The following is a 27,584-nucleotide window of genomic DNA, read 5'->3' on the forward strand; positions in this document are numbered from 1 at the left end:
CCATAATCACATATAAAACTAGAAGTACAAAACCATAATAAAACAGCTCCATTTTTGAAGAAATTCTATGAGCTAAGTATCTTCTGAATTTCATTTGCAATGAAAATGTACTACTTTTATAATAAGAAAAATGTGTAAATGGGGGGAAGGCAGGACAGGAGAATGTCCTAACAAAGCCTATCTAAGCATACCACCAAGTACTCATCTTCATATTAAAACTAAGGCTGAAAAGACAAATTGAATGTAACCTCTCAAGGTGACTAGTAATTACCACCAAACTACCATAGCTGTACTCACTACTGAGTCTCCAAAAACGTACTCACCATTGGCTAGAATATAAATAGCCAAGTTGTTAAATAATCTGTACATTCTACACACACACACACACACACACACACACACACACACACACACACACACATATACACAAAGCTAATTATCTGTTTAACCCTACTGTGGTATTCATTTCTCAATATATACCTGTAACAAATTAGTACATTGTACACCTTAAAATTATATAAGTCAATTATATCTCAATAAAGGAGGAAAAAAATGTACATCCAAGTTGTGGTCCTAAATCATGCATTCTCAACAGAAGAAAAATATTATAGATATTGCAGTAGTTTATGGTCCTCCAAAGTTCTACCCTACCCAACAAAATCATATTCATTAGGATTTTATGAGTAGTGGGAGTGGGGAGAGGACAAAGATTAGGACACAATGTCTAAAAAGACTCCTTAGGCCCTAATAGTGGAAAAAATGATTGAGTAACAGTACAAATCAAGATGAACCCAACCCTGGCTATCAACTATAGGCATATGAATACTAGGGAATCCCTGATAACCACAGAACTATCTGCTTCATGCCCATCCACTCCTACAGCCCCACCAGTTCTGGGGCATCTCCAAGGATGACCCAGTTTGACTACTCAGGAAATATATAAAAATCACATTAGTCCATTTAGGTCATTTGTGAACTCCCTAGGAGGTGTATTTAACCACAAAGGAAAAGGTGGCATAGCAAATTACTTTAAATTCTATTTAGAGTTGGATGGAAGATGAAATTATGATATGAAATTTGGGAAGGAAGGAAATAGCTGAAGGAAAAATAATGGGTGCCGCATATCTCTTTAGAAAAATAGGTAATATTGAACATAAAAGTTTTGTCAGCCATGATCCACACCTAAGAATTTTCACATGTGGGTATAAATAGATAAAGAAGAAGAAAATATTTCAGGTATAGAGGTAGCAATAGCTAGCTTCAGTTTAAAAGGAATTTCACTTATTTTACTCTTGATTCTGAAAAACTAGTATTATACCACATGTCCCTCATTTTCCACAACAATCCCAATTTCATGTAATTGTATTCTTACTCCTGGTCCCCAAAAGTGATTTTTAAATACAAAACTATGATCTCATTAAGATTTTCCATACAAACAAATCAATACCAGCAATTCCACTGTTACACATTAAATACTTGGGGGACAGAGGAGACTTGGAAAAGCCTATCACTCTACTCGTATTTAAAAGCAATATGCTTGGGGCGCCTGGGTGGCGCAGTCGGTTGAGCGTCCGACTTCAGCCAGGTCACGATCTCGCGGTCCGTGAGTTCGAGCCCTGCGTCAGGCTCTGGGCTGATGGCTCAGAGCCTGGAGCCTGTTTCCGATTCTGTGTCTCCCTCTCTCTCTGCCCCTCCCCCGTTCATGCTCTGTCTCTCTCTGTCCCAAAAATAAAAAATAAACGTTGAAAAAAAAGAAAAAAAAAAAAGAATTCATTTAAAAAAAAATAAAAATAAAAGCAATATGCTTTGTAACTTTAGGATTCTAGTAAATGAAGAAAAGTTAGAAAACCAAATAAATGATGAATTGTTTTGACCCATCCATATTTATTTCAGCACTTCTTAATTCTTTAGTACTTGCAGTTGTTTCTGTAGGCTCCCTTGTAAAGCTTTTTTTGATGAACAGAATTACCTTGTATTTAACACCACAGCACTTAGCTCTCTTATGCTTCATCTAGCTACAAAGCACTATATTTGAAGAACAAGTGCTTTACAAACTGGACATGTCATCAAGTTACATGTGTACGTTGCACAAGAATATTCAGTCCAGAAACAAGGTAGTAGAAGCAAAATACATCATTGTACTCAAGAGTATGTATCAAAAATTAAAAAGAATAAACACAGAAAGTAGCAAAATCTCTTAACCAAGAAGAATCAATATAGTCACCCTCATTAGTTTCATAAAATTAAGACAAAGGACAGGGTAGATTATTTTAGAAAAGTAACACCTTAAGATCCAAAGAACCTGCACTCCAGGAAGCAAACTTCACTCCGGGAGAGGAGAGTTGATCTTCTATTTTCTGAAGGACATCATCAAGTTGGTGCCAGCCAAGGCCATATGGAAGTGCATCTCTTTCTGGAATATTATATGAGGTGTGAGGAAGAATTCAAGACAAAATGCCAGAAGGGGCTGATCTAGGAAACATAATCATCTTGTAAAAAATGCCTTTAAACACTACCCAAAAACATTCAAAGATCTTTAACCACCCTACCCTCAACCTTTCTTCTTCCTTAGAGAAATGGTATTCTAAAAAAAAAAAAAAAAACAAAAAAAACAAAAACAACAGAATGAAAGTTGTAAATGAGGATGCATCAAAAAGCCCACGACCCCCTTTAAAACTCTTGAATATGCAAGCCACAGAAAGGGAACCAACAGAGTATACACTCTAGGAAGCTCCATACCAACAGCAGCTCCTAGGAAAAATAATTCAAGGTAGACTACAGCCATCTCCCATTTCCCTCAATTTTCTTTTTCAATTTTCAAGCAAATAATATAGTTTGCTTTTTGCTTACAAACTAACAGAGACAGTGAGGAACAGAAACTGGCCTCAAGAGTAGGAAGACAGGTAACCTGACCTCTTAATGTCCCCTGCCAACTACTAAATCCATAGAGCTCATTCTGAGTCTCTAGCATTAAAAAAGCCCCCCTTTGTATATGGCACTGTAATGCAGTAACAGTAATGATAACAATAATGAAGATGCCTTATATCTAGTGCCTTATACCTTAAAGTGCTTTAATGACTTTAATGGATTGAAGCATCCCTATGAGATCAAAGTCAGATATTATCATTTCTAGTCTACATAATAGAAAATCAAGGAAAAAAGGTTAAGTAACTTGACCAAGCCTCACTCGTCAATACAGTGTTCTGATAACAGTTAAAGGGGCTGCTAGTCCCTTTGCTGCTTAGCTGGCTGCTCAACCTGTGGCCTATCCCAAAACAGCTCTTTGGCTTGGGAGCTATGATGACACTGGCCTGAGAAAAGAGATCTGTCTAAACTTAGTATCACTGAGGTCCAAAGGGCTCCAGAGAATTGGTTGGCAGACAAAATCATTTTTATAAAAATTAAGTTTCTTCACTTTAATTTTTTAAGATCCAAATTTCTTTAATTTAAAAATGAAATAAATAAAAAGATCCATGCCACCCACTCAAATATTACAATGCAAAATCACCTTGATAACTTCATAATCACTTCAAAATCACCTTGATAACTTCATAATTATAGAGAATAAAACACACAGGATGAAGAGAACAGAAAGGAGACACCTGTCACCAGGGTCTTTTCCAAGCTAGTGGTGAGTTGGGAGAAAATTGCAGAGCCTGTTACTTCCAGATGATAAGATCTAACCTTCATAGTTCCCATTAAATCTGTTAAAGATGAACACAACACACCCAGCTAAAGAATGCTCAAGTATCACGTCACAAAGGCAGCAATATTTTTAACCATTACAAGGCCCAAAGTCTGAAAACTGCAAAACTGTACGTGCATTTGGTCATGTTCATATTTACATACATCATGTCCTCCTTCTACAAAAACTAATCACTCCTCACTGGAAGACTTTACCAAGAGAAAAAAAATAACCTATTCCTAACATGAAATCTCTTATTTATTTGGGTTACCAAGTATGTGATCAGAAGTAAAGTAAGAGATAGGATTAATTCCTAATAAAACTTAACCTTGCTCTCCCACCCACACAAAAGTAATTGTTTAGAAACGTGCGATTATTTGGCCCCAACCCATTCTTGGGGTGTGTAGCTCACTCACTGCCAGTAATTGCTTCCATACAAAACCGTGTTTTAAGACATGTTTGCATACTTATGATGATATGTTACATTTATATCACATTTAAAACCCCAAATAGGCTTACAGGTTTTATTTTCTGTACTAAGAAACAGAGACTGCATGGTGTCCTAAAGAAACCACCAGAAAGTGGTTTCATTTTTTATTTTCAACTAACTCTCTCTCTCTCTCACTCTGAATGTTTAGCTTCCTGAGCTTTTTCTTTTAATTAACTGGAAACAAAACTCATTTATCTAGGAAGAAAATCAACCTAAAAATCTGTGACAAGAGACCATGAGTATATCCCTGTCATGAACCCAAATTGATATTACCCAGGTCAGTATGCAATAAATTCTACTGGCTAATAATCATTTCACTTAGGGCAATTTCATTTGACTCAATAAGAAAAATAGAAAACTTCTATAACAATTGTGGTTCATATTTCCTTCCTTAAAATTACTAATGAAACACTTTTAACCCATCTGCTATTTTATTAATGTAGATTATACAAGTTGGTATGATTTTATTTACCTATATATACTTTTTTAATAAAAAGCAAATTCTCTTTCTGCATCAAAAACAAAATTTTAAGAATTAGTAACTAAATTTGTTAAATTTAATTTGTTCTTCATAGCTCAGTGATTTCAGAAATAGTTAATTTTCACTGTCCCATTCCACAAATAAGCTTGTGGTCAATGAAGGAACTCAAAATTCCCCCCAAAATGGAAAGAGAGAGCAAGAAGAGGAGGGGGCGAGGGGGGGAGGGGAGAGAGAGATTCATCCTCTTCAGGAAGCATATAAAACTTAGCATTAGCATACATGCTAGGGTTTTTGGAAGGTAGTATTTTGTTATTTTGGTTCTTAGTACAGGCAAAGGTAGCAACTCTTCAGAGTCAGGGGAAGGGATGGAGAAGCTAAAGACTGATTAAGTTTTGTACTCTTCAAGCTCTACCCTACACAAATATTTACTCTATACCCTACATCGAAACCATGCTATTCCAGACCCCTTTGAGTACAGTGAACACACATGTACATACACACAAAAAACCACAGTAAGCAGATAAATCTTATTAGGTAAGAGCTTTACAGAAAGATGATTTTCTAGTATCACAATGTGATGTAAATTAAAAATGTGACTGGATTTGATTGATTATGGCTGTTACAATGTAGTAATTTGTTTAAAAAATACATAACGAAATTTTAGATCTATTTTTGAGCAGTAAAAAACCACTCCTAGAGCAAAGGGATAAAAGCTAAATTTTATTTTCAATACATACAAATTATATATATCACTCAAAATTATTAAAACTGTTCATAAGTTATTATTAATATTTTAGTAAAAAAAACCTCATTGCTTTACAAAAGAAATTCTTGACTTTAGAAAAGCTAAAATAGGCTTGCCCAGGGGTGCCTGGGTGGCTCAGCTGGTTAAGCAGCCGACTTTGGGTCAGGTCATGATCTCACGGTCCATGGATTTGAGCCCCACGTCATGCTCTGTGCTGACAGCTCAGGGCCTGGAGCCTGATTCGGATTCTGTGTCTCCCTCTCTCATTGCCATTCCCTGGCTCACACTCTGTTTCTCTCCAATAAATTAAACAAACAAACAAACAAACATTTAAAAAAAAAAAGGAAGTTGGGGTGCCTGACTGGCTCAGTCAGTAGAATATGTGACTTGACCTTGGAGTTGTAAAGTCAAGCCCCATGCTGGGTGTAGAGATTACTTAAAAATAAAATCTTGAAAGAAAAGAAAAAAAAGAAAAAAGAGACAAGGAAAAGCAAAGCAAAGCACAGAGTCACAGAAACACCACCTGGCCCCCTCCAAAACTTCATATTTAAACAAACACAAAAACTCTTCTGGTAAAAGTAACAGGTTTTTTTCCATGGGCTATAATCATTCATGGACGATGCCTTAATTAAAGCTGGGCAATGAAACTGTATATTAAGCTGAGTGTGTTAAGTCAAAAAACTAACTTCTTAGCATAACAGAGCATACTCAAAGCATAATTTCTTAATGTGTCCTGTTAGGTCTACATATTAGCAGAGATGTAAACTATCAGTTTTCAACCTTAACTGTGAATTTTTCCATTTTTAGTGCTTTCTGTCCCAACTTTAATGTTCTTTTAATGTAGTTTTTCCTGTGTGATATATCATATTTATCTCTGTAGCCATCCATCACTATTTTCTTTAATTGAGGTTAATTTCTTTCAACTTGGGGGAAGGTGGGAGGAAGGAGGGAATCCTCATTCTACAAGCACTGCGCACAGAGGGCATTCACAGCTGCTGATTTTTTAAATCACAAAGCCCAATTTTCAGGATGCTTAAAGTCCTCAAATCCACCTTACTGCCCTCCAATCTGGACCTAAATCAACAATCTACTGGGATGGGAACCCAGTTCCCACCCAGAACCACTTAATGAAAAATTTCTACCTAACTAAAATCCCTCCAGCTGCAACCTAAGTCCTTTTGTTTGTTTTCACTCAAATGGCTAACAGCTGGAACCACCTTCCATGTAAAATTATTTCATGTGTTTGGAAACCGTGATTAACTCATACCTTGGTCTTCACTTCTCCTGGCCACAAAAATCAGTTCATTTCTCAAATCTTTTAAACATTTTCTACTTTTAACTCTGGGCTCCACAGTTGTATTGGAGTTTAGAATAACTAAGTGGCCAGAAATAAGTGAAATACATTGTAAAGGTTGATAAAAGGGTTATTCTTCTGCTCATCTTAGAGCCTAGCCGTAGGGCCTTTAGAATGGGCTCTGGCAGAAGGCTGGCTGAAGATGTCCTCCCACAAAGCATAGGTGACAAAGACAACTCCCTCACCCAGTTTTATGAAGTGGACCAAAAAGAGGGAGGGAGACCTCATAAGTCTAAATGTAGAGCCTGACAATTTTAAATTTTTTTTTTCAACGTTTTTATTTTTGGGACAGAGAGAGACAGAGCATGAACGGGGGAGGGGCAGAGAGAGAGGGAGACACAGAATCGGAAACAGAGCCTGACAATTTTAAAAGCCACAATTAAAAAGAGATAAAAGCTGGTCAAATCTGGGCAAAGGGTTTTATTTTGACATGCTAATGAACATTTGGGTACCTTGCACTTGTACAGTACAGTTTACCTATCATCCTCTTAAGGATATGCATATACACTTCATTCCCTGGGAAGAGGCTGGGATGGTCTTGGGAATGAAGAGGAAAGGAATCCACTACCAAAGTTAGCCCCAAATGCTGGATGGTGAATTCTCCCCATGTTACAGGCCAGAAGTAACTACTAGATTCTATCTCAAGCATTCATTAAGCGTCTAACACTCAACAGGCAGGCAGCAGGTGACCTGAAACTAGAAGTGGGGCAGTAGGAAGGAACCTTCTTGGTTTGGGCAGTCCTCAGTGATGAGTTGAGGGTAAGCAGCACAGCAATACACAAAGAAGCAATATTATGGGCTTTTTAATGATGGTCTTTCAAAGGGATATGGAAGCCAAAAGTAGAGAAGACCCCAATCAGGCTAATGAAGTAGTCAAGGGAGGATTTATTCATAGAGCTGAGGCTTTCTCATCAATGCTGAGGACAGGGAGAGCTGCAGAGTCAGTCTATGGGGTTGAGGGATCTCAGAAGCCCAAAGAGACACTGGGGAGACAGGTATGAGAGCACTACATGCTCTGCCAAGAAGTTCAGACATTATCTATATATTGTACAAAGTTTTCTGTGTTTTATTTTTTAATTGTATTAATGAAGTTTTCAAACATATACCAACGTGGTGTAAGCCACACCATCAGCTTCAACAATTATCAGGACATGGTCAGTCTTATTTCACCTATACTCCCCCTAATACCTCCTTAACCTCCCCTCCTCCAATGGATAATTTAAAAATCCCAAAGTATCATTTCACTAGTAAATACTTTAGTAGCTATCAAAGGCATTTAAGATCTGACATGATCAGATCTAGGTTTTAGAAGGATTACTGGTTCAGGGAAAGAGGTAACAAGACCAGTTATGTGATTTAGATAAGGAAGTCGGTAAGAACTTACACCAAATAGTGGCAGTAACCAGGGATACCAGGGAACCTTCTCCTAAGGTGATCACCTAGCTAGAAGATGGTGACTGATAGGGAGCTGTGAGAGTGTCTGGAAGGAATGGAATCTGGATGAGGACACTGCAGACAGTTAAGAATTAGAAAAAAGGAGTTGAGAGATATATGTAGTGTTTGGTTCAATGGGCCAACTGAATGTGAAGAGAAAATGTTAGAGACAAAAAAGGATGAGCTGTTTCAGAGAAGAAGAGAAAATCAAATTTACTTCAATATTTGAAAACATACTTGTGCCTGGGATGGGTACTAGAGAGACAAAGAAGTGGCCCCTACCCTCAGAGAACTTCCATTCTAACTGGAGAAATAGGCAGATTGCCTACACAAGCAAAAATAAATGTAAAATTGGGCTCAATGTTTTAAAAAAATATTTATCAAAAGAGGGGTAGGACTTAAAGCCAGTGAAGACAAGGTGGGATATGAAGAAGGATTAAATTTAAACTGGGTTCAGAAATCAGAGCATGGTAGAAAGGAGAATAGGCAAAGGTAGGGAACTAAGAAATGGGGGCACAGAGAGGAGAGAAGGAGAAAGGGAAAAAGAAAGCTGAGAAGCAGGCAGAGGGCAGAACTCTGGAGACAATGTTAGAGGATTTAGGTAAAAAAAAAAAAAAAAAAAAAAAAAAAGGTGACACCAAAGAAAGCAAGGGGCTTTCTTTGAAAATTACCAATAGGACCCTGAAAAAGCCCAGCACCTGTACAGACCATGACTTAAACTCGAAGTCAGTTTAACATCTGTGGATGGTTTAAATATGAGGTGCACAGTTATGATATTTTGTAACTTTTTGCTTCAGTGTCTTGTGGTGTCCAGAGGTCTGCAAGCTTTACAAGGGCTTGCAGGGACTGTGTCTGTCCATGTCACTGCTGTGCCGGAGGTTCTAGTACAGTGCCTGACAGAAAGAAGATGACCAATAAGTAACATGTGCTTTCAGAGACATTACCTCATTATCTATTTACAACAACAGGTTAAGTAAGAGAATCACTCTCCCTTGTTTTGCTAATAGGGAAAATGCAGCTCACTCCAGGAAGGACTAACAGTCACCTGACTAGGAGAAGACTGGCCCCAAAGCGCTGGGAAGAAGTCATTCTATAGTGAGTGAGAGCCAAGGGAAGGGGGAGCAGAGCTCAAAGAGGCCACACAGCTTAGGATGTGTTGTCAGTACAACAATAAGGGGTATGGGCTTCAGAGTAAGATCAGGCTTCGATCTGAAAATCCCAGTGCTGTCCCTTACTAGTGACATAGTTTCCCCACCTGCAAATGGGAGAAAAGTAGTCTCCATTTCACCAGCTTAATGTGAAGACTCAACAATGATGCATGTAAATCACTGAGCAGGATGCAGTAAGCACTCAATTAGCAGCAAATGTGCCACCTCTTACTACATTAACATGGACGGAGCTTCACTGCCATTCAAGCTTGTCTGAGATCCTGAGAAAACCCTGGTGCTGTGAAGTGCGCACCACCCAGCAGGGTATTTCCAGACTCCAAGAAGTGCTCTAGGAAAAATCCCTGAATCTGGAACCCCTGAGAAGGAGGAAGCTGGAAAGAGGGGCTGCAGGTGGGCATGCAGCCCAATGGTTTGCTCAATGAATTACTTGCCCTCAAATAAATGTTAGACCCAACAGTCATGACTAGAAACAGAAAGCTCATTCCCTCCTGAAGCACTTCAACAGCAGGACACTTGACACAGTACTGTGTCAAATCTAGAAGGTGAGCTCCAGATCTCAGAATGTGACAGACTGGTCATCCAGAGATATGGGAGAGTTGACCAGGGACGCCCATCCACTGTCACTTAAAGATCAGGGCCAACCCTCAATGTTGACAGAGATGGGCTAGTTGTGCTCTTCTGTTTAAGTGAAAAAGAGATGGTGGGAATAAGAAATCTCTCCCTAAAGGTCATCCGCTCTTGAAAATAGACACTTTTCGGGGCGCCTGGGTGGCGCAGTCGGTTAAGCGTCCGACTTCAGCCAGGTCACGATCTCGCAGTCCGTGGGTTCGAGCCCCGCATCGGGCTCTGGGCTGATGGCTCAGAGCCTGGAGCCTGTTTCCGATTCTGTGTCTCCCTCTCTCTCTGCCCCTCCCCCGTTCATGCTCTGTCTCTCTCTGTCCCAAAAATAAATAAACGTTGAAAAAAAAAATTAAAAAAAAAAAAGAAAATAGACACTTTTCTTCCCTCATGATCCATAGTCAGAAAGCATTTCCAAATCGTAAGTACTATATGACATCAACATCTTTAAATTAATTTGGTCTATGGCTTAAGAACTCAAAAGACAGGCACTTGGAGGAAAAGAGCCAAAACTGAAATGATCCACGTGAACACTGGAACAACTACCTCCAAATTAGGAGCTTACCCACAGTGACTGTGATAACCAATCTCCCAGGGGTTGATTCACTTGAAAAGCTTTGTATCCCTCCCCCAATTCATACAATATTTTTTTTCTGAGCAAGGTGACCTAATCTGGAGTGGAATGTGCTGTATCTGTCCTGAGGCCAAGAGGTGGCACTGAGTCTAACAGGTATGAAAAAAGTTATCAGTCTGGTGAGACTGATAGGCTTATATCCCTCTATACTTAAAATATGGTTTTCAACACAAGCTACCTCAGAATTAATAAATCTTTCAACAGACTGTGTAGGACAATGTGCTCCCAGGTATCTGAAATCAAAACCAAACTTAATATCTGCTATTCTGGAAGTCTGTTAAATACTGTTATATGGCACCCAAGGTTTAGGTTTAAGATGTGTGTTCATTTTCGTCCAAGAGACAGCTACAAGTATAGGCAGAATATGTGTCACAGTTGGCTTGCCTAGCGTATCCTGCATGAATAGTCAGCAAAAAAGATAAGACGTTTACAGATTTTAAAGGCCCACCAACAGCAATACATGAACTATAATGACAAGACAAAGGCTTACTCCAAAGGACATTCAACTTGATAAAGGTGTCACTATTCATAGTTACACCCCTAGCGTGTATATTTTTCTCATGGAAGAATGTATTTAACACTTTATCCAATTTTCCCTAGAAATGTATCTTTTGCTAAATGACAGATAAACACCCCCAAGAATTTTAAGACTGATTTTATTACCCTCAGCACCCCAATCCTCTATAAAGAAGCAACATTTCCAACATGAAAACATTTTAGCCAGCACCGCTTTAAGTAGTATCTTTGCCATTGTCTGGGGGGAGGGAGGCAGGCAGGAAGGTGGGGACTAGAAATGGAAAAAGAATTTTTAAATCCCTGTTGCATTATCTACCAGGTGTAAGTGAATAATAACTAATATGTCTGCAGCCTCTGCCTTAATCTTAAAACAAATGATAGTATTCAAATATAATATTTCACATATGCAGACTGATAACAGGTTTTTCCTTTATTTCTTGAAGATTCTGTGAATGACACAATACAAAGTACAATGTATTTAATGAAAGGTTTCCAGGCTGATTTCCCTACAGATTATTTTCTTTCTTTTCTCTGGAACCCACACACCGGGTATACTGCAGGGACCAGGGGTATATATAAAAATAAACTATGAGCCAGTATCAGAGCTGATACCCTTCTCCTACAGGGGCAAGTGAATTATTAGATCTGTGTCATGAGTGTTTTTTTTAATATGCCATTGTTCCCACTTGAGCACATTAAATTTTCCATATCCACTTTTAAACCAATATAACCTTTTTTTTCCATGTTCATAATGTTCATGCTGTACATTAACAGGCAGAAAATCCAATAGCTTAGGTCTTCATATAGTAGTTATATGTTAAGCTTGGTGGATGAAAACCTTTTGCATTTTCCCCCTCTTTGAACAGATACTATACTGGAGTTGGCTAAAACCCTAGGAAAAAAATTACACCTCATGGGAAACTGTACTAATATTTTTTTTCTTTTATGATTGATCACAAACCCATTTTGAACATTACACATTTTTTTTAAGTTTATTATAACTCTGGTTCAACATCTTCTAGCCCAACAAATTGAAGGTGCTGGAATCTTTTGGTCTGGAAGATGTGTTTGCCAATTATTTTTGCACTAGTGCACATAAACAGGGAAGACTGGATCTTAGGTATGAGTTATACATTCCTGTACAAAATAATTGTATATTCTATGAAGACTGATTCTTTTTCTGGAGAAATATACAACAACACAAGGGAAATCTTGTACTAGCAGCATAACTGAAGTGGCAAGATACAATATTAGAAAAACAGAGCTACTTTCATTACTGTGATGCTGTGTGTCAGAATGTCTCTCCTTAATGAACCTGTTTGCAATAAGACTCCGGGTGCAAAGAGGCTATTTAGAGAGACTATTGTGTCTATAGCGAGTCCTTCAAATATCTTCCTACCATTAGACATGCCGCATTGACCAATTCTGTCCTGATTGCTGCTCTTTTTACTATCAAGGGACATTCTTGCCCAGACAGACGGATGGATCAGACACTGCAGTTCATAAAATGTTTACACTGTACACACACACACACACACACACACACACTACGGTACTAGCTACAGAGCTCCAGATCACACAGTGAGTCGAATGTGGCAGTGTCATATGAAGGCTTATGACTTTCCAATATCAATGAAAGGATTTAAGTTAAACTTTGCTCGTCCTGTCTGCCTGTCACTCTCAACAAAAAGCCTTTTTTTCCTCTCTCTTTTAGTATATGCCCATGCCCATTGCTCACATGGGAACACTTCAGGCAAATGTTTTCTGGGTCATAAGGTTTCCTACTCTACTAAAATTCTCTCCTCATTTATGACAAGAAAAGAAGACCACACGTCATGCCATCAAAAATAGGGGGAGGGGGTAAGGCAGAGCACACAACAATAATAAAGAACAGTCAAAAGGACTTTCTAAAAAGATTTAAAATGCCAACTCAGAGTGACAGAAAACAAGAGACTCATCTCTACCATATAACTGAAGCATTCTGGCTCACGCAGTGGCACTAACCAAGTATACACAGGAGAGGCTGAGGTGCTTAGAAGAAACTTCCTGTTCGTCTTACTCTACTGTGTTCTCATCAGCTGCCAGGCTTTGCTATAGCTTCACCTTTCACACACCTACATGCTAAGTGATTCTCTACAAAAGCCCTTTCATCTGTGTTTTTTCCAATAGAGCATCCTTTCCATTGAAATACAAATAATATGCCTGCCAGCCACCTGCAAAAGGTTTTACACATCTCCCCCATCTCAGCTGTCAAGCAGAAAGAACTTCAAACCCAAAGGTCCAAACTGCCAGTACACTAATAAATGTAACAACTACTAGTTATATCTATCTGATAAGGAATCAGAGAATTGCACACTGAACTGAACCTAGAGCCAATGAATCAAATGCATCCAAAGACACTTTCAATTCCCATTATTTTTAAATTTCTCTCTCACCTCCTCCTTTCTTCCAGGCTCAACCTGATATTCTAGCAGACCTGACAAATGAACCATCAGCTGTCCTGTAGCTCTGATGTCCAAAGCCATTTGGAATATCTGTGATTCCAAGTTCTAAATCCCCATCATGATAAAACCTTAAAATAATGCCTCTATTGAAACTACTTTGAGGGGCGCCTGGGTGGCGCAGTCGGTTAAGCGTCCAACTTCAGCCAGGTCACGATCTCGCGGTCCGTGAGTTCGAGCCCCGCGTCAGGCTCTGGGCTGATGGCTCAGAGCCTGGAGCCTGTTTCCGATTCTGTGTCTCCCTCTCTCTCTGCCCCTCCCCTGTTCATGCTCTGTCTCTCTCTGTCCCAAAAATAAATAAACGTTGAAAAAACAATTAAAAAAAAAAAAAAAGAAACTACTTTGAACATTTATTGATAACACATAAGCATTTTCTTTAAAAATTTTTTTAATATTAATTTATTTTTGAGAGAGAGAGAGACAGAGCACAAGCGGGGGAGGGGCAGAGAGAGAAGGAGACAGAGAATCTGAAGCAGGCTCCAGGCTCTGAGCAGTCAGCACAGAGCCCGACAGGGGGCTCAAACTCACAGACCGCAAGATCATGACCTGAGCCGAACTCACACACTTAACCGACTGAGCCACATACATAAGAATTTTCTAATTGACGTATTTGACATTGTGAGCCTGTTTAAACACACTGAGGAGCTGCCTGAAGATTTAGGAAGTGCAGAGACAGGAGAGACCTGGTAGCAATCATTTTCTTCAAGGAAACTAAGATTGTAAGAGATTTAAGAAAACCTGTCTTGGAACAAACAACCCAAGCCCCTAAACTAGGACTCCAAACATTGTGTCTACTGGTCTAGCTCAAACCAGGCTGTAGCTCTATATGCAGGAACCTTTCTCTTTTTACTAATAAGAAGTTTTGTTTTTTAAATAGCAACAGCTCTACTAAAATATGCTCACTTATATCTGTCATATCCACTAGTGTAAAGAGAAAAAGAATGTAAGTACAGAGAGTACAAACAATTGAAGAATAATTTCTATGTTCCTTAAGAACAGTTATTCTCAAAGTATGGTCTCAGGACCAGCAGCATCAACATCACCTGGGGACTTGTCAGAAATGCAAATACTCAGGCCCTCCCCAAAACTGGCAGAATCAAGGAGCGCCTGGGTGGCTCAGTAGGTTAAGCATCTGACTCTTGATTTTGGCTTAGGTCATGATCTCACAGTTCATGGGGTTGGGCTCTGTGCTGACAGCATGGAGCCTGCTTGGGATTCTCATCTCCCCACCTCCGCTCCCCCAGCCCCAGCTCTCTACCCCTCCTTCGTTTGTACGCGCACACACACGCTCTCTCTCTCTCTCAAAATAAATTTCTTTAAAAAAATCAGCAGAATCAAAACATCTAGGAGTAGGGCCCAGCAGTTTGTGACTAAACATGACCTCTAAGTGATTCAGATGCATGCTCAAATTTAATTGCCTTATCTTTAGCATACACACTATGATTTACTGAGCTTCATATTAAAAATATTTAAAATGGCTGATGCTCCTTAAGGATATAATCAACTGGATAGGAGCCAAAAACAGACCCACAAATAGATCTATTTTTTTAATGTTTATTTATTTTGAGGGGGAGGGGAGACAGGGAGAGAGGGAGGGAGGGAGGGAGGGAGGGAGGGAGGAAGAGAATACACAAGTAGGACAGGGGCAGAGACAAAGAAGGAGAGAGAAAATCCTACACAGGCTCACGCTGTTAGCACAGAGCCCCATGTGGGGCTCAATCTCATAAACCCTGAGATAATGACCTGAGCTGAAATCAAGAATCAAACACTTAACTGACTGAGCCACCCAGGCATCCACCTGATTCTTTTATTTAGAGACAGGCAAGCACTCTCTTTTAGAATAATAAATGAAATTAAATATTTAAAAAATCACAAATTTAGGGTGAGGTGGAAATGGAAATAAATGGAATATTAAAATAAATGGAAAATAAAATGGAAATTAATGAATTTAATAAGAATCAATGGTGAAATGCAAAGACATGTTAAACAATATGAAGGTATGATTATTTGAAAATTAAAGATTAGAGGGGCACCTGGTGGTCCACTCAGCATCCAATGCTTGGGTTTCAGCTCAGGTTATAGTTTCCTGGATGGTGAGCTAGAGCCCTATGTCAGGCTCCGCACTATGCAGAATCTGCTTGGGATTCTCCCTCTGCCCCTCCCCTGCTTGTGTGTGCGCTCGCTCACACGCTCTCTCTCTCAAAATAAATAAATAAACTTAAAAAAAAAGAGGGGAACTTGGGTGGCTCAGTCAGTTCATCATGCAACTTCGGTTCAGGTCATAATCTCATGGTTTGTGAGTTCAAGTCCTGCATCAGAGCCTGGAGCCTGCTTCAGATTCTGTGTCTCCCTCTCTCTCTCTGCCCCTCCTCTGTCTCTATGTTTCTCTCTCTCTCTCTCAAAAATAAATAAACATTAAAAAAAATTTTAAATAGAAAATTAAAGATCAGATAAGGCACCAGTATAGGACAAAGAGAAAATGAAGGTGTGGGTATAAAGATATTATGAAACTAGCACCAGATAAAGAACAAAATAAGTAAGTGACGGGAGAGAAAGTACTGTTACGTTAGTGATAACATCACAAGAGAACTGTGCGAAGTAGAAGAAGCAAGTTTGAACTGGATCCGGCATTAAATCTCAGGGAAATTATTTCATGAGTACTGTTAACTCAGAAGGTAAAAAGTGGATCAGAATCACTCATGACTTCAAAATCAAAGCCTCTACTGTTTCTAAAAACCAAAAGTTAGATACAAACTAAATACTCTTTTAAAGATTAGCGACTGTAATCACAGTACTCCCAGACACTGTAATTCCAGGAGGCCATAAAAAAATTATATGCCTCCATGACTCTAACATTGAAAAATACATGGGCAAGTAGAAAAAGCAATTAAAATATAATCATAGAACTCCTGGTTCAAAAAATATGGGCATGTGTATGTATATGTGCATAGAACAGTCTGGAAAGTAATAAGACACAATGGACACTAGAGCAGGTGATTGGTTTGCAACTAAGTTTTATCTCTATTTTCTCATTTTTCTTGTTTTTTTTTTTTAATGTTTATTTATTTTTGAGAGAGAGAAAGCATGCATGAGCAGGGGAGGGACAGAGAGAGAGGGAGACACAGAATCCAAAGCAGTCTCCAGGCTCTGAGCTGTCAGCACAGAGCCTGATGCGGGGCTGGAACTCACGGACCGCAAGATCATGACCTGAGCCGAAGTCGGCCACTTAACCGACTGAGCCACCCAGGCGCCCCATCATTTTTCTTGTTTTTTAAATGAACAATGATTACTTTCATAATGAAAAAATATAAAAATACAGACACAAAGTTTTAAGAAAAAGAAAGAGAATAAGCGATTGCTTTTTTATATGCAGGGATGGGTTGGGGGTACTGCTGCTAGCAGAGGTATTAGAGCAGTAATAAAATGCTAGAGACTTCACAAAAACAGAATGTCGAGACAAAGATACAAACTTTGGAAGGAAAAAAACTCTAAACTACAGGCAACCATCATAATGTATCAGTCTCTATATTCAGCAAAAAAGGGGGGGGGGGCAGATCAAAGCCACTCACCACATTCTAATGATAATCTGAGTGAAAAGTGGAAAGGACATAGTTTATTAAGCACATTCTATGTGCCAGATACTTTCACATAATATCTCCCTTAATCTTCCTAACAACTTGCAAGGTATTCCCTCTATTTTGCAGGTAAGAGGCTTAATTAAAGGAAACAAGTATGTTTCCAACGCTCAGTGGTCTCCAGAGTTCATGAGCTTTTCCGACTATACTAGGCTCCAAAAGGAGTTCTTAACGCATAGTTCTTGAAGTGGTACAAGCTGAAATCTAAGATGTTCAAACAACTTCAGAAAGGACTCCATTATCCCTCTTAAGTACAAAATAAATATAGAATAGAAAGGGAAGAGGGGGAAAGGCAGCAAGGACTGATGTGAGGCAAGCTTTGTAGGCTGTGTTAAGGACTTGTGACTCCTAAGGGAAGCTGATTTTAGAAATGCTCCTGTTGGGACACCTGGGTGGCTCAGTCGGTTAAGCGTCTGACTCTTGGTTTCAGCTCAGCTCATGGTCTCAGAGTTGTGAGTTTGAGCCCTGTGTTGAGCCCCACATCAGGCTCTGCACTGGTGGTGCAAAGCCTACTTGGGATTCTCTCTCTCCCTGCTCCTCCCCTGTGAGCATGCACTATCTCTCTTTCAGAATAAATAAACAAACATTAAAAAAAAAAAACAAAGAAAGAAATCCTTCTTTCGCTTCCTGTAGGGCATAACAGTGGTAAGGCAATGACCAAACAAAAGCTGTGGCTTACATAAGTTACCAGAGAGATGGAGAAGAGAGCAAATTTAAGAAGTATTCAAGAGATAGAACTGACAAGATATCCTGATTGATGTGATGATAATTCTTCTTTTTTACCCAACAACCATATGAACTTAACTCTAAACTTACTTATATATAACTTCACCACTAACAATCTTTGAAGGCATTTCCAATTTGGGGTCTTGCAATTTCACTTCTTTCTTACTTTTTGCCTTTGTAGTACAAACCTATATACATGCATTTAAATATTAAAAATGGTTTGTTCCATCAACTGGTGGAACACAATAGAGTATTATTTGGCAAAAAAAAAAATGAAGTACTAATACATGAGACAACGTGGTAAATCTCAAATATATTATATAACTTAAAGAACATAGTCATATACAGTATGATTCCATTTGTATGAAATATCCAGAATAGGCAAATCCAAAGACAAAGTAGACCAATGGCTGCCTACAGCTGGAGGGGGATAGCAGCATTGGGGATGACAGCTAAAGAGTAGGAGTTTCTTTTTGAGGTGATAAAAATATTCTAAAATTGACTGTGGTAATGGTTACACAATTCTGAATACACTAAAAACCAATGAAACCACTCCATAAGTAGGCAAAGTAATGGTATGTGACTTATATCTAAATAAAGCTGCTATTTTTTTTTTAAGTATTTTGGGGCAATATTTATTGAGTATGATGTGCTCAGCAGTAAGATGGGCACAGGATGAGCAGATAAAAACAACAGGATATCAGTCCTGAAACAGCATGCAATCTACAAAAAATAAAACCACTGTAAGCCAACTGGTTCCTATCTGTAGGATCTTCCACACGGTTCTGTGCAAAACAATCTTCTCAGCATCTTTAAGAAAAAGTGCTTACCCAAGAAACACATACATTTTTCTTTTGATTTTTAACTCCACAGAGGTATTTATACACTAAGATAATATTCCAAGTCACTGACAGAAAGGTTATTTAATCATACAGTTAAAGAACATTCCCTATGAAAGATTTAATTCTGCTGTTTAAAAAAACTCCCTGGATAAAACATTTCTAGAGACATATGGGCACTGTAAAAAAAAAAAATTGAACAACACTAGCCTTACATTCATGTCTAGGCATATAACATCTAGTTCAACATATGCTTTTATTTATTTGGATTTAATGGGGCTCATTTTCAGGTTTGTTCTTCAAGCAGGTATCTTGGAATGGGTCTAAATGCCAAAGATCTGAAGATCTAGATTCCAGACCTCATGTCATCAGGGCTGGACTGATTTTCAGGGGTGGTGGTAATAAACAAGCAGCTTATATCGACAAAATATACAACAGGGGCACAGTAGAGGGGACATACCTTGTTTTAAAGTTTATTTATTTGAGAGATTGTGTGTGTGCGTGCATGCAGGGAAGGGGCAGGGGTGGGGGGAGAATCCCAAGCAGGCTCCACGCAATGTCAGCACAGAGCTGGACTCAGGGCTCAATCTCATGAACTGGGAGATCATGACCTAAGCCAAGATCAAGAGTAGGATTCTTAACCGACTGAGACACTCAGGCACCTGGACATACCTTTTTATTGCCCTAAAGAAAAGTTTAAAAATTTAAATACAAATACATTAATTGCAGCAATATTTAAAATAACAAAAAGCTGGAAACAACCTATCTTTCAAATATGGGGGCTCTATAAATAAATAATGGCTCATGACAGAATGCTATATGGCCATCAGAATTCATATTTAACAACTACCCCCCAAGGTTATGAAAGCAATTAATGACTTTTATATTAAGTTCAAAATGTCAGTTACAAAATAATATACTGAATATCATCTCAATCTTATAAAATTAAAGATGCATTGAAAAAAATCAGGAAGGTTACAAAATCACAAGTAAGGTTATCTCTAGGTGCTATAATTATGAGTGGTTTTAAATTTTTGTTAGTTACATACAAGTCAAATTTTTAAAAATAAATTAGTATTTCTGTTATGGAGGGGCAGGAATCAAACAATAAATTTGTAGTTACTTCTCATCTTCTCATCAAAGTAAACTGAAGAAGAAAAATGTGGGGTTTTTTTGTTTTTTTGGTTTTTTAGTTATTTTTGAGTGAGAGAGAGAGTGTACGTGCAAGAGGGGGATGGCAGAGAGAGAGGGAGAGAGAGAGAATCCCAAGCAGGCTCTGAGCTTCCAGGACAGAGCCCCATGCAGGGCTCAAACTCACAAACTGTGAGATCATGACCTGAGCCAAAATCAAGAGTCTGATTCTTAACTGACTGAGTCTCCAGGTGTCCCAGTGAGGAAGAAAAATGTTCTGGTCCAAAAATGAGAGTTCTGATTATCTGAGTTTTACTTGCCCCAAGTTTTAATATATTAGTCTTCCAATGTGCCGAGTCTTCTCTTTACTCTGGGCTTTTACCAATGTTGTTCCTTGTGCCAGGAGGATTTTTAGCCGATTTCCTAGACCCTTTCACTTCACCAGGCTAACTCTAAAGAAAAAGGAAGCAGAGGTGTCACTCTAGTAAGTCTCTGGTACTACATGTGCTGATGGACCGCTGGGCTTAGGGTTCCACAGCACTTATCACAAGGTCCTACCCACTTTGAGATACTCTGAGGACAAGGAAAAAGTGTCTCTGTTTTGTTCACCACTACATCAACTATACTTTGTAGCATACAGTATGAACTCGATAAATAATTTTGAAAAAAAAAGAACTTATGTATTAATGGATCAATTAAGAAGTAAATATTCTGTCAGAGACACTGAGCATCCCTAATTCTTAGAAGGATTTACTCTAAGTAAAACAGGGGTGTGTGTTTCGTGCAATGAAAACATCAGAGTATAATCGGTTCAGTAATATAAGCAAAAGACAGGTCTTAGGTGCTCCTGTTCGCAGAGTCTGTAAATGTGAAAGCATGAACCTAGTAGAAAGTTAAATATATCCAATCACAGGCTATTAAGTATGTTAATGTCTTAAATACACCATTGCAAATAAACAGAAATAAGGTGCAATTAGGGGAAACAATAAAATAGAATTATACCATATTTCTTGAACTTGGTTCCCAAAGATCAGATTCAGATGTTGCTTTTATTCAAAACCTTTGAAAAAGTAAATAAAACATTCTGCACATTGTTCACTATAAATCTTAACTTACCATTCAAATTAAATCTAAACATAAACATAACCTTAAATCCTCCTCTAGTCCTACAAATATTCAATAATCAAAATATAACTTCTAGGACAACAATTTTTCTATGAGTACAATATTTATGCTGAAGAGAAAAGTTATGCAAATCACAGGGACTTACACTTATGTTACATTTAAGTTTACTCTTGTGTGTATCATAAGGTTCAACAGTCCACAAATTTACCTAAAGCTGAGGTTGCCTATGAAACAATTATACTATTTAGGACACTTTTTTAAGTAAGCTCTGTGCCAAACATGGGGCTTGAACTCACGACCTTGAAATCAAGAGTTGTATGCTCTACTGAGTGAGCCAGCCAGGTGCCCCCAGGACATGTATAATATTGATTTAGGTTTAAGATCTATTTGGGAATAGCCAATAAAAGCTTCAAACAATATGCACTACTTTGTATTATTTACTTTGGCATGTGATCCTAACAGCTATACAACAAACCTGAATTAAGAATTCACAAATTAGATCTCTACTTTATTTATACCACTACTATATTCAATCTTCCTTCGATGATGTCTAGAAATGTTAAAGTAGATCAAATACAACATCAAAGCCATGTTAAAACTAGATCATTACTAACCTTAGCTATGCAACAGCCCAATTAGCCAATTTACACTGATAATTTTCCAAATAAATTTTTAATATTCATCGAAATCTTTTAAATTTTTGGATACATAAAAAACACTAAGATTTTTCAATTTAAAATTTCATACACAAAGTGATAAGTGACAACTGAACTAGCAGAATGGCATCCAATTTTTTTTCCAATAAGTCTGACACAAATTCAAAATTTTCGGTTGAAACAAAAAAAATTTTTTTTTTTTTAATTTTAGAGAGAGAGATTATGTATCAATGGGGGAGAGAGGCAGAGGGGACAGAGAGAGAGACAGAGAGAATCTTTTTTTTTTTTTAAACTTTTTTTAATGTTTGTTTATTTTTGAGAGAGACAGAGTATGAGTAGGAGAGGGGCAGAGAGAAAGAGAGAGACAGACAGACAGACAGACAGACACAGAATCTGAAACAGGCTCCAGGCTCTGAGCTGGCAGCACAGAGCCTGATGCGGGGCTCGAACTCACGAACCGCAAGATCATGACCTGAGCTGAAGTCGGACGCTTAACTGACTGAGCCACCCAGGTGCCCTGAGACAGAGAATCTTAAGCAGGCTCCACAGCCAGCACAGAGCTTGATCCCACGACCCTGGCTGGGATCATGACCTGAGCAGAAATCAAAAGTCAGGAGCTCAACTGACTGAGCCACCCAAGTACTCCTACAAGAAAAAAAAAATCGTATTTAAAGAATGGAGGAAAGCACTACAGGAAGAAGAAATAAATGTGGCTATGTTTCTAGTCCGAGAGACTCTGATGCTGTACTGTTCCAACACCGGAGACACTGAGAACACAGCCCCAGTTCTAGAGTTGCTCACATTGTGGTGGGGGAGATGGATAATAAGGGTTCAGTGTGTTCAGTGAGTTGTTCTCAAAGGTCTTTGTGGTAATCTGGTGCTACTTTTTCACGGAGTACATGGGACACCTACCACCCTTGAAAATAAGTTAAACAAAGCACTTATAAGAAGTTTTTTTAAATCTAGTCTGGAGCATTACAAAAATATACAAATAAGTGTCCCATAGGTATAAAGCAGTAGGTACCTTAAGGAAAAGATGGCAAAACAGGAGGCATACCTGGGAAACAATATGGCTAGAACACAATATAAAAAAGACCATCAGCGAGAGATGGAGGTGAAGATAACCTCGCCTATTCTTTTTTAAATTTTTTAAAATGTTTATTCATTTTTGAAAGAGAGAGACAGAGTGCAAGCAGGGGAGGGTCAGAGAGAAGAGACACAGGATCTGAAGGAGGCTCCAGGCTCTGAGCTATCATCACAGAGCCCAACGCAGGGCTGGAGCTCACGAACAATGAGATCATGACCTGAGCCCAAGTCAGATGCTTAACCGACTGATGCCACTCAGGCACCCCTAAGCTTGCCTATTCTTAAGGAGATCCCTGAACACAGAAGGAAGGGCTTATTCTGACCAGAGAGAGTCTGTAATGAAGTTTGAGAGCTGAGCAGTGATAAAGTCATGGTTTTAAAAGTCTCCAGTGCCAATGAATATACTGCCCCGGAGGGAGCTTGAGGGTAAACTGGCCAAATTACATAGCCAGCTTATACTAGGGGAGTATGACTGAAAAGGAGTAAAGGAGTGATACGAATTCACTTTATAAACCACCAATCCCATTCAACTCCCCAGTAATCATAACAAGACTTTTTTTTTTTTTTTTTTTTTTTTAAAGAGGGGACAGTTCTAAGAGACAAAGCAAACTAAAACAACTGCCTTCAGGATTTGGCGGCAAATGGAGTGGGTGAACAAACAGGAAGAAAATGATCTCTCAGGTATTTGGGCCTGGTCTCCTGAGAGACCAGGAGAACGATGGTCACTTGCAGAGGTTGGTTAAGGCTCCTGTGTACATGCTGACATAACAGTGCATTTCAGAGACAGCTTCCAATTTATTTTCTTGAAACGGGAATGTGCTTGTGTATTAGAGAAAGAACTAGAACCTTAAATTCGCCTTTACCAAACACAACTCTCCACTAAGTAAATGTGAGTCCACTGCAACATAAGACTAGACTGTCTAAGCCTTAAAGTATCCCTCTGGCAAAGTTTCTGTTGGGGTCTTTACCTCCTGATTGACACTGTGGATGAATAATTGTTCCCTATCTTCAGAGATCAGAAATTAGAAAAATTAAAAAAAGAACTGGAAGGCCACACAGAAAGTAATTGGATCAGGTGACTAATTAAAGTGATAGAAGCTCTTACTCTATATTTCTTGAAGGGAACTACTCAAGAGCAGATGCAGGTTAAGTAGACCTAAAGCTTATATGCTCTTAAAGAAAAAGCATGCAAAAATATATGCAAACTTCACAAAAAGAAATGACCATGTGAACACATGCGCTGGGGCCCTTCCCAGGGTCTTGAAGGGCAACTTGCCTCTGTGCACATGGCTTTATTCAGAGGAACAGTCCTGGAGCTCAATGGCCATCTGAGGAAACTGAAAAGAAAGTGGACAATCTCAAAAGAAGGTGGGCAACTTCTGTTGTGATAGGAAGAAGCAGACTTTCCTGGATAGCACCAAAAGAGTTAAAATTGCCCAAAAAAATGTAAGCAAAAAGAGATGAGTGGCTTAGACTGGCTGATTACCCCTACAAAGGTCTTGGACAGGAGTAAAATACAAAGAAAGTGTGTGCCAGTTTTTACAGAAAACATATGGGAACTTACCTGGAGAAACTTGCCTTCTCTTAAGTAAACAAGGAGTCTTTTCAGGTATTTTGAGTTGAAACTGAGAAGGACATTTTTAATTATAGAGAATGTGGAGAAGGAGTAACTCACTGGAGAATAGTGACCATAATGCATTAATATTGCATTAGGTGGAAAAGACCAGATCAGGAGTTAAATTTTTACATACAAAGACCACTATACAAGGGAGGGAGGAAAGGAGGGAAAAAGGGGGAAACAGAAGAAAAACACAGTCTCTATTTGAATAAGCTTACATGAGGGACTTTTTGTAAAAGAAGATTAATAAATGTTAAAGAAAATTAATTTATTCCCCCAAATGTGGCTCCTCAAAATTAAAACAAATATGAAATGTAAACTGTTAAGGCAAAAGCTCCCTTCTCTGTCCCAGATGCCCTGTTCTATGGGAGTTAAGTGCTTGGGGCAAGCAAATTCAATGGTACTGTCTCTCCAGCTCTGAATTCCAACTGCAAAGGGGGAGATGCCCTACACCAAATGTGGAGGGGTAAACTCTGGTAGGCATAGGTGGAGCAGGAAGAGCAAAATCACAAAGGTCAGCACCCCTAAGGGAAGGTCTTTGATCTGTAGTGTAATAATCCCAATCCCACAGAGTCCCCACGTCCTCCCCCATCCCAAACCCAACTCTCATCCAGCTGGCTGGACAGCTTCTCCCTCTGCCACTGCTACTGGAAAGAGACTGGAAAGAGCAAAGATCGGACAAGGATCAAATAGGACAGGCTAGAGAACAGTAATGGTGATTCCAGGCTCCCTTGGGAATAATAAAGTAACAGTGGGGATGGTAAGACAGCCAATTAGTACATTTCCAGGCAAGAGAGAGTGGAGGCCAAGGAAAAGGATGGAATTAAACACCAATTTTGCCAGTCTGCCCACTTGGATGTTATTCTTCACAGATATGAGACTGACAAGCAACCAAGGCAAAGGTATAAAATTTACAAGAGTGGCAAGAACCCTGTAACTAGCTCTGCCTCCACCATTGCTCTATGATCCTGAGTGTGTCATCAGAGCCTCTCTAGACTTCCTTGCTCTTAACTGTAAATTTAAGAGTGAGGAAAAAAAATAATCGTGTGATGGGGTGCCTGGGTGGCTCAGTCAGTTAAACATCCAACGTCGGCTCAGATCATGATCTCCTGGTGTGTGGGTTCGAGCCCTGCATCGGGCTCTATGCATACAGCTCAGTGCCTGGATCCTGCTTCAGATTCTGTGCATGTGTGTCTCTCTCTCTCTTTGCTCTTCCCCTGCTCTCACTCGGTCTCTCAAAAATAAACATTAAAAACAATAAAATAATCATGTGACTCCCTCCCATGATAGCATTCTAGAATTCTAAGGACAGCATGGTGTACACAGAAGAGTGTGCACTCTTGAGCCACACTGCCTGGATCTGCATTCCAACTCTACCCCAACCAGCTGTCTGACTGGGAAAGTTACCTTACCTCTCTAGACTTCAGTTTCCCATTTGTAAGAGATGAAAATCTAAATACTCTCTACCTCTTGGAGCTGTCCTATGAAATGCTGTGTTAGTTATAATTATGGCTGTGAGCCAATTTTGTATCCAATACCTTTTGGGTATAGGCCTTTGTATGGTAAATCACCTTTCCTTATTCATCAGAGGAGCAAATACACTGCCCACCACTTCCTGGGGTGCTTTTCTTCCTAGACCAGAGATAGACATTAATCAAGCAGAGAATTCTCCCATTAGCCTGGATGCAGCCTGAGGACCTTCACTGAATTAGAGAGTACACAGAAAATGAGTCAGTCACAGCCACATCTTAAATTGAGATAATACTGCGTTCATTTATCACTACACTTCCATCCCATACTGTTCAAACTGGTTCAAATGTACTACCCTCCAAAAACAGAGAACCCCTTTTGGTGGAAAAAGGAACAAGACAATCCCCTACCTATAGCTGGTTCAAGACTACAGAACAATGATTTACAGCTCCAGGGACCACAGCTTTTGCAGAAACATTTAAACTGCTATCTATGGAAAACAATGGGTAAGTTGCTATCTATGGAAAACAATGGGTAAGTGAGAAGAATGCAGTTATCTGATACTATATGGTGAAGGCATTCTTCTAAAACATGACTAGTTTATTCACCGATAGTGCAATAAGCCAAAACAAGGCCTTGGGAGTAAATTCTTGATGATGATGTGATGGGATGAAGAGAAAAGGAAGCCCTACATATCAAGCAAGGTCAATGCTTAGCAAATTAGATTCTGGCAAGACACAAGGATAAGAATTTAAAGAAATCAACTCCTTCCATGCCCACCTCCTGATAGGCTTCACCTCAAGGTAATCCCACACTCAACACATCCAACATACAGGGTCTTCTCTTCCCCACCTGTTGTCACTCTTATACTCCCTACCTCAGTTGAGACCAACTCCACCTCCCACATACTTGTCAAACCAAGCCCTACCTTTGCAAGTCTCCTCCATTAGCACCTGGCTAAATTAGAGTAACAGCCTCTACTCTTGGTCCTCTCAAATTCACCCTCCAATCAAATCTCAGATAATTTTCCTGCTTATAACCCAAAGGCTTTTACATGCAACAACATGAGTGAATCTCAACAGCATTACACCAAAAGAAAGAAGCCAGACCTAAAAGTTTATATACTATATAATTCCATTGATATGACATTCTGGAAAAGGTGTAACTCCATAGGGGCAGAATACAGATCAGTGGTTGCCAGGGCTGGGGGTGAGAGGAGGGGTTAGTCACTCAAGAGCACTGAGGATTTTAGGAGGTGATATCAATGTTCTTCATCTTGACTCTGGTGGTGGTTACAGGACTTAGAGCAAACAGACCAAACTACACACTAAAATGGTCCATTTTACTCTGTATAAATTATACCTTAATATAAAAGAAATTGGGGAAAACCCCGTGGACTCTCCCACTGCCTACAAGTTCCCACTGCCTACAAGTTCCATGGCACTGTTGATCTGTTTCATCTTGCCCTCCACATTCCAACAAAAATCAACTTTTTAAAATGTCCTGCACTTTCCATACACAAGCTTCTCATCACTGTCTTACTCTTCAAAACAGCTTTTCCAAATTAACTCCTAAGCCCTCCAGGCTGTCTCCCTGCCTCTACCACCCGTCAAATTCCCAAACTAATAAGTTGGATGCCCTTCCTCTAGGCTCTCATAATGCCTGATATTT

General features: G+C 39.2%; 1 protein-coding gene and 2 long non-coding RNA genes across 11 annotated transcripts in view; 1 reads left to right on the forward strand and 2 right to left on the reverse strand.

The window, feature by feature from the left end:
• The window catches only part of BNC2 (basonuclin zinc finger protein 2), a 440,387-nt gene that overhangs the window by 326,010 nt on the left and 86,793 nt on the right, over nucleotides 1–27,584 (reverse strand). The window contains exon 1 of one of the 9 annotated variants that reach the window (XM_086685363.1): nucleotides 2,286–6,968. The exons of the other annotated variants lie outside the window; for them this stretch is intronic. The gene's annotated coding sequence lies outside the window, so the exon portion shown is untranslated. Of the gene's footprint in view, nucleotides 1–2,285; nucleotides 6,969–27,584 lie in introns of those variants that run through there. 9 annotated transcript variants of the gene reach the window in all.
• Nucleotides 8,815–13,725, forward strand: LOC147574824 (uncharacterized). Its single transcript, XR_015243560.1, has 3 exons — nucleotides 8,815–9,284; nucleotides 10,639–10,706; nucleotides 13,579–13,725. It is a non-coding gene; the product is annotated as an uncharacterized LOC147574824 (long non-coding RNA).
• On the reverse strand, nucleotides 19,304–26,419 carry LOC147574825 (uncharacterized). The gene is made up of 2 exons (XR_015243561.1): nucleotides 23,982–26,419; nucleotides 19,304–23,929 (listed from the first exon to the last, which is right to left on the reverse strand). It is a non-coding gene; the product is annotated as an uncharacterized LOC147574825 (long non-coding RNA).

This window comes from Puma concolor, chromosome D4 (genome assembly GCF_028749965.1).
Source record: "Puma concolor isolate L17-30 chromosome D4, mPumCon1.1.hap2, whole genome shotgun sequence".
NCBI lineage: Eukaryota > Metazoa > Chordata > Mammalia > Carnivora > Felidae > Puma > Puma concolor.